General features: G+C 35.2%; 1 long non-coding RNA gene across 2 annotated transcripts in view; it reads right to left on the bottom strand.

The window, feature by feature from the left end:
- Positions 1 to 6,431, bottom strand: part of LOC111087010 — a 38,808-nt gene that overhangs the window by 22,986 nt on the left and 9,391 nt on the right. Inside the window, exons 3-4 of one of the 2 annotated variants that reach the window (XR_002611736.1) lie at positions 2,906 to 3,016; positions 2,562 to 2,648 (exon numbers count right to left, since the gene is read on the bottom strand). This is a non-coding gene — a long non-coding RNA (uncharacterized LOC111087010). The remainder of the gene's footprint in view (positions 1 to 2,561; positions 2,649 to 2,905; positions 3,017 to 6,431) is intronic. The other variant, XR_002611735.1, reaches the window with a different exon arrangement.

Here is a 6,431-nt window from a genome sequence, read left to right as displayed (position 1 = left end):
TTATATATATATATATATTATATATATATATATTAATTACTAACTAGTTTTATCCTGTTTCAGCCACTAATCTGCTCTCGTCTCCAGTGAATTTTTTAAAAGAACTATTTCTTTATTGGTAGTTACCAGGAATCCACTCAACTGGGTTCTCACCCATGTTGAACTTGAATTAAATAGCTGTTGAACATTTTCAAAAGCAGAATCCAATTTTTTGCAGATTTATTTGTTAGGTTGATGTAGGAGGTTTCTTTAATCTTTCTTTTTTCCATGTGTGGTTTTTATCCTATTATTTCAATTAATTGTACGGTCTTTCTTGGCACTATGGGCTATTGCAGATAAAACACTATTACAGTTTTGTATATCTTTTATGTTCTTGAGTTCTTGCTATTATTAGTCTTTTTGTTTCTCCAATGTACTGTAACCAAATTCACAAAGGATGTTGTAAATGGTGTTTTTCCTCTTCACTAGGTCTTTAAATGGTTTGGCTTGTATTAATTGTGATCCTATTGTGTTGAGGCTTCAACTTAATATTCCAACTTTATGTTGTTTACATATTCTCTGCATTCTTTCAGAAAGACCTCTGACATAGGTGGAATATGGTTACGTGCCTGTAATTTTTTTGTTATTTATCTTCCTTATTTTATTCTTTATCAAGCATTCTAGGCATCCATTGTTAAGGTGGGTTGTAGTAATGTGACCCCCCCCCCCCCAGATTCTTTGTTATTACTCATTCTGAAAACTCAGCAGCCTATGATGTCTTTATGCTGTTGGGGTGGTTTGATTTATAGTCAAGGTATTTACCCACATCTGTGGTTTTTGTTTTGTTTTTTGTAAACATCACATCAAAGAATGAAAGTTTCTTTTTTTCTATTTCCATTGTGGCTTGTACCATAGCCTCTGTAATGCCAGTATAATTTTAGTTATATTTTAAAACATTTTATATAAATTTAACCTTGTTCAAAATATAAATAATTTGGCCATTCAAATATCACTTTCTATGTTTAACAGAAATAAATTAAAAATAATATACATAAGAAAATTTATAAAATCTTTCAATAAAAACACAAGATGACAAAAAGATCTTGTCTCATACTGTACTTCCATCAAATAGAAACATAAAACTTACAATATTGTCAAGTACTTTTATGACTTCAGTTATTTTGTATCTTATCAGAATTTAAAATGTAGATTATTATAACTATTATAATTAAAGAAAAACAAATTAAATGTTACTGAAGTACATAATCCATACTTACCTGTAAGATACCTAATAACTATCATACAAAGCATTTTAATGAAGCAACATGTATGCAATAAATATCAGTTACTGGAAGGGTTAAGAACCACCTATGAAAAATAACAAAATTATCTGATTTAGATTTACTTTAAAACTTCAAGAACAGTGATTTGGTAACATTAAAATCAACCAGTTTTGGCATAACTCTATCTAAATTTTACAGAATAGCGAATAAGTTATGCAGAAAATCTGTTAATGCTAACAATTTGCTGACTCAGTAGTGTTTACAGTTCACTGCTTAATTAAATGGTAGGGCTTACTTACATTGATCCCATTTTGAAAACTACAATTTTAATAATTTGAAGACTCAGTTTTATTATTAAAAAGTGTGAAAAGCCCGTTGGTGTTATGTTAAGAGAAACTACAAGCATATCAACACAACTAATTTCATCACTAAAGCTGGTGCTCAGAAGTTGTTGGGAAAAGTTGATTACACTGAAAGATAAATCATGTTGTTTTTTTAATTTACTTACAGTAAGTAACAAACAGAAAAATCTGCAGAACTAACTATTTAAAAACACACACACAAACCAAACAGAAAATGTCTATGTTAAGGTTAGAAAATAAAATATGAAACTACTAATTAAAAATAAAAATTTTCCACCTTCACATATTAAGTGGTGGATCTCATAAATGCTGTATCTATTATGGTCAAAATTTAGGTATGTCTGGCACAGCCTTCAATTGATTACAAACATTTCCTTTTACACTTTTACTTTTTTATGTTAAATATTACAAGGTTATATATATATTCTCATTATAATAAAGTTAAAGATATACTTAATTACATCATAATATTACAGAAAACATTGTCAAACAGACCTAAAACAAAACATCATCAAAGATTAACAAGATGGTTTTAAATTTTATGAATACTTTGAAAAAGCTTCCAATAACTCCACACACAGATATATTTATTTACATATACAACACACATGTATATGTATAAGGTAAATAGTGTTACCTGAAAATGAAATACAGTGAGAGATACATATGTATATGTACATGCATATATGTATATTAACAATATACCTATCAATTTATGTTATCCAAAATACACTCTATATCACAAAGTAAATCTGTAAAGTCAGTCATATAGCAGATCATGTACTAATATGTGCATCAGGAATTATTTAAGATATGCAAAATTATATCTATCTATATATAGTTTAGGTACATCAATTAATTTTTCAACTCCTATGTATTTTATCAATATAATCAGTCACCATTTTCTAACTACAATACCTTTTATAAGATTATTTACCTTCTACTTTGTATGTTCCTCTACCTAGCTTATCTGTAGACACGATATTCTAGAGCCTAACCAGTCCACAGGTAACTACTGCATTTTCTGTAAATGGGGTATATACAGAGATACATATGTGTATCATCAAGCTTTTGTTGGTATCTTGTTACTCAAATCTAGCCAGTTATTAGAAATATTTAGGAATTTGTGGGAGTTATTCTTCAAGTTTCTTGGTAAAATATTTTAATCTTACAACAGCAAGCACTTTACAAAGATTTACAGTACAATGCAAAATTTACACATTTTAAGAAACTGCTTTTACTTGGAGTTCTTAATTTAAAACTTGTAATGAGAAAACACACCTGTGTGAGCAGCAGAAAGAGATGTTTGTGAGCCCAAAGGACTGTGGAATTTCATTATCTCCCAATATTGATGCTAAAGGAATTCCAAAGCATTAAGCTTGGCACCTGCAACTGAAGAAAATTATTTTAATAACTTTTAACAAGTGAAATTCATCTGCATTATTAGTAATTTTTTAAACAACTATATATATAGTTAGTCACTGGTTAGGAAGGTGTTTACATCTTTAAAAGTTTGATCTTACGTATATCCAAGAGTTAAAATATGAATTCAAGAATCCAATTTCTAAGGTTGGAAATCATCAGTTTATTATTATTATTCTCAATATGTAGTAAACCTTGTTTTCCACATACTCCAATCAACCTATTAAAAGTAGCATATTATTAAAATATTTTTATGATTGATTATAAAAACAGAGTGGATAACTTTTTACAGAAATTTCCTTTTAAACTTTTTATGAGAATTCTAGAAATAAAGATCAATAGAAATATACACAAATATTATAATATAGTTTTACATTGTTGAAAGCCAAAGAAATTATGTGAATAAAATTTAGATTCTGGTTATCACAAACCAGTAAGTTGCCAACAGCATATTTCAAAAAAACTAAAAAAGTAAAACAAAACAAACCCATACTTACGGGCTGTGTCTGAGCCTCAAATCAACAATAAGAAAGAGGAATCATCCTATACCTGGCATTATGAGCAGGAAAATAATGATTCTAACTCAACCGTAAGAACAGGGACGAAACATCAAGTACCCAACATTAAGAGAAGGGGGAACAACTGCTCAATCATAGGTATTACGAGGCAGATGAAGTCCCCAAGCTCAACCGTAGGAGCAGGGAAATGAAACATCTTGCAACCAGAATTACCTAGAAGGGGTATCTGCCAGTCTCAACCATACGAACAGAACACTGTCTACCTGAACCCCATATTGATGAGGATCTAGTGTTGGCTGTTCCATCTCTCACCAACATCAGCACACCTGGGATTAAACCTCCAGGGGTAGAGGGAAGGAGGGTTCCCAGCTTTGCCCTCTTCTCGATATAATGGAGTGATATGTAATGTTATGATGTGTATGTTCAAGACTCATGAGGAAGCCTCCATAGTCGACCACCTCAGTGGCTAGGAACTAGGAAATGGCAAAGACTCCCAAACTCCACTCGAGTAAGTAGGAATGTCACACTTGAGAAAGTACTGCAAAACCTTACTTTGAAAAGCAGACCACTCCTGATTTATTCAATCAAAGGAGTTGCAGGGATTGGCAGCAATCCCCTTTTGCTTTACTCATGATAGTCCATGAGTGACAGTCCGCCACGTATTCATCAGAATTCTACAAGCGAGAAATAGATAGATATACTACCAGGTGAGCCTCTAATGATCTTGCAAAACACCCCATCTCAGCACTGTGCATTATAACCTTCAAGGTATTTAGTGCAGGTTTAGAGGAAAGTATACCTGACCAGACAACACTTCCCACTGAGCAGGATTTGAATATATATCAAAGAAAATGGAGACCCCTGAAAGAAACATGACAGAAAAAGGCATTTACCCAAGTTAGAATCAAACCAGTACATGTAGAATTGCCACAGTAGGTAGACGATATCCAGCCATATGGTGTAAATAACAAGCAGCAAAGGTATGGAGAGTAGTCTACATTCCAGGCTGGATGATCTCTTTTAGAGGATGAAGGAGATGAGCTGCTAGAGACATGATGATATGTAGAATCTGATGAGATGAGACAGAATAAAGCTGACACCCTTACAAGGAGAGGAAAGAGTAAACCACTTTAATAAGCTGATGAACCCAACTCGTAAGGGTGTTGGGGGAGAGGTCACGTGACACAGAAGGGTTTCAGGGAATACATAAACAGGAATGGGAACCACAAAATGAAGCTGTACAACCCACATAGCACCACAGAGTCCGCACAGACATAGGAGGCAATCCAGATCTGAACTGTAATAAATATGTAAAATAGTAGGGATGGAGATGGGTGCAAATGCAGAATCTCCCTCACAGGCAGCTGAGGTCTTGGGAAGCAAGGAAAGGTCTGGCTATAGCACAATATATTTACTATGATAAAGGGTGCAGGAAACATTTATCGCAAAAAGGTCAGATTTATGATGACCACAGGCCAGGAGGAGAAGGTAACAGGTCTTCAAAGAAAGATGATATAGGGAACATGAAGCCAAAGGTTCAAAGGAAGTTTGGGAAAAGGCAAAAAGGATGACATTGAGATTCCAACCAGGCACAGGAAAGGCACAACAAGGATGAATTTGGTTTTGAAAGTTTCTGGTTTTACAGCAGCCTTTTTTAACATTTTTTAGTTTACCTGATTCGGTTGGGTTTTTACCTCTCCCTTCCTTTCCCTCCTGTTCCTTCCTTTCATATTCTTCATCCTTGTTGTGCCTTTCCTGTGCCTGGTTGGAATCTCAATGACATCCTGATTGAACAGCCAGGTGAAGAACTGGGAAAGGTAAGAAATGGAAGGACAGGAGAGGCAGAAACCATGTCAGAGAGAATGACAATAAAAAGTAGTCCAACCTCGCTGGTAAACCACCAATGTGGAAGGTTGGACTGAGAGAAGCAACACACAGTGTCTTTTTGCAAGGGACCTGACAAAATCCACGTGTGAAGCCAGAGGGTGGGAATGGCAGGATGGAAGATGTCCTAATGAGGTTGATAAAAAAGAGAAGGAAACAGAGGAAGAGGCAACCAAGGCTGAGCCAGCAAAAATGGAGCCACCAAGAGAACTTGACACAGTGGTGTGGATGAGGGAGATTACTTTGGGGAAGAAACATAAAAGAGGGAAGGCAGAAATGTGAAAGTCCCTCCATTCTTGACTGAAGGCATTTACCCTTAAAGCCTGAGAATGAAGAGCCAGAAACCAGAAAGATGGCAGGTTGTTGTTCTGATGGGTGGCAAATGCATCTATGTGCAGGGTTTCCAGAGGAGAGCATAACCACTGGAAAACTGGAGGATCGAGGGACCACTCCATAGCAATGACCTTGTGCAGACGTGATAATTGATATGCAATAAGATTCAAAGCATCAGGAATATGTCAAGCCAAGAGCTGTATCCAGTGCTCATGGGCTCAGAATAGAAGCTAAAGAGTTCAAAAACAAAGAAACCCTCTTACTTGGTGATGTATGAGACCTCTGTGGAGTTGTTGGAATGCACCAAATCCACCTCCCCACCCCCTCAGAAGATGGAGGAAAAAGAGATGTAGCTTGAGGAACAGCTAAGAGCTCCAAAATGTTGAGATGAAATCTGGATTCAGCCAATGACCAACTCCCAGAAATCTCCTGGTTATTGAAATATGCACCCCAACCCACAAGAGAAGAATTGGTTAAAAGATCCAGGACCGGAAAAAGAAATGGAACAGCAGCTGTAGTATTGTCTTTGTCCAACCACCAAGCAAGGTTGGTCCAAAGGGAACCAGTTGATCCAAGAGATATGAGCTGAAGTTCCATCAATTGAGGAATTCCAACTGGAGGGAAAGTATGTGATCTTCCAAAGAAGCCCA

Source organism: Limulus polyphemus, unplaced genomic scaffold (genome assembly GCF_000517525.1).
Source record: "Limulus polyphemus unplaced genomic scaffold, Limulus_polyphemus-2.1.2 Scaffold1635, whole genome shotgun sequence".
In the NCBI taxonomy this organism is placed as follows: Eukaryota; Metazoa; Arthropoda; class Merostomata; order Xiphosura; family Limulidae; genus Limulus; species Limulus polyphemus.
This window is presented reverse-complemented; position numbering and strand designations above follow the sequence as displayed.